This window comes from Prionailurus viverrinus, chromosome B3 (genome assembly GCF_022837055.1).
Source record: "Prionailurus viverrinus isolate Anna chromosome B3, UM_Priviv_1.0, whole genome shotgun sequence".
NCBI lineage: Eukaryota > Metazoa > Chordata > Mammalia > Carnivora > Felidae > Prionailurus > Prionailurus viverrinus.
In genome coordinates this window covers 32,045,534-32,046,378 of record NC_062566.1, presented here as the reverse complement: position 1 = coordinate 32,046,378, position 845 = coordinate 32,045,534, and the positions used below count along the sequence as shown (strand labels likewise).

Sequence of the window (845 nt, the reverse complement as noted above, 5' to 3'; positions counted from 1 at the left end):
CCCCCCAACACCCTGCTTTCAATACTTAGGAGTATATACCTAAGACTGGAATTGCTGGGTCATATGGAGGTTCTGTTCTTAATTGTTTTTTTAACGTTTATTTATTTTTGACAGAGAGAGGGAGAGAGACAGAGCATGAGTTGGGGAGGGGCAGAGAGAGGGAGACAGAGAATCGGAAGCAGGCTCCAGGCTCCGAGCTGTCAGCACAGAGCCCGACGTGGGGCTCAAACCCACAGGTGGAGAGATCATGACCTGAGCTGAAGTCAAGCACTTAACCGACTGAGCCACCCAGGTGCCCCTCTTATGATAGCCATCTTAACAGATGTAAAATGGTATCTCACCGTGGATTTTTTTTTTTTTTTTTTTTTTTTTACAGTTCACAAATTTGTGTGTCATCTTTGTGCAGGGGCCATACCAATCTGCTCTGTATTGTTCCAGTTTTAGTATGTGTGCTGCTGAAGGGAGCACTCATTGTGGTTTCAATATGCATTTTGAATTATTCACTTTTTAAGGGGTAATTTTATGGTATGTGAATTACATCTCAATTTAAAACAACTATTCATTGAGAGGCCTTGTGCACTGAGCATACCTAATGTCTGGATCTTGGCTTCTATGTTTCTTCACTAAAAGAAACCTGATCTGTGGTGAAAGGACAAAGTGAGCCTGGGATATTAAGCAAGGAAGTGCTTAAACAGGGATGCGGCCTGTCTAAAGGACACTGGCCAAATTGGGGACAGATTGAGCATCAAAATGAGTAATGACTACACTTGAGTGTAAAATATGGCATAAATAACAATCCATGAACTCATGGCAATAGAAAGGGAGAGGAAGAGAGAAAACAGTGA

At 42.2% G+C, this 845-nt stretch overlaps 1 non-coding gene across 1 annotated transcript; it reads right to left on the bottom strand.

The window, feature by feature from the left end:
• Positions 1-361: 361 nt before the first annotated feature.
• On the bottom strand, positions 362-468 carry LOC125169165 (U6 spliceosomal RNA). Its single transcript, XR_007153497.1, has one exon. It is a non-coding gene; the product is annotated as a U6 spliceosomal RNA (small nuclear RNA).
• Between the last annotated feature and the right edge of the window lie 377 nt (positions 469-845).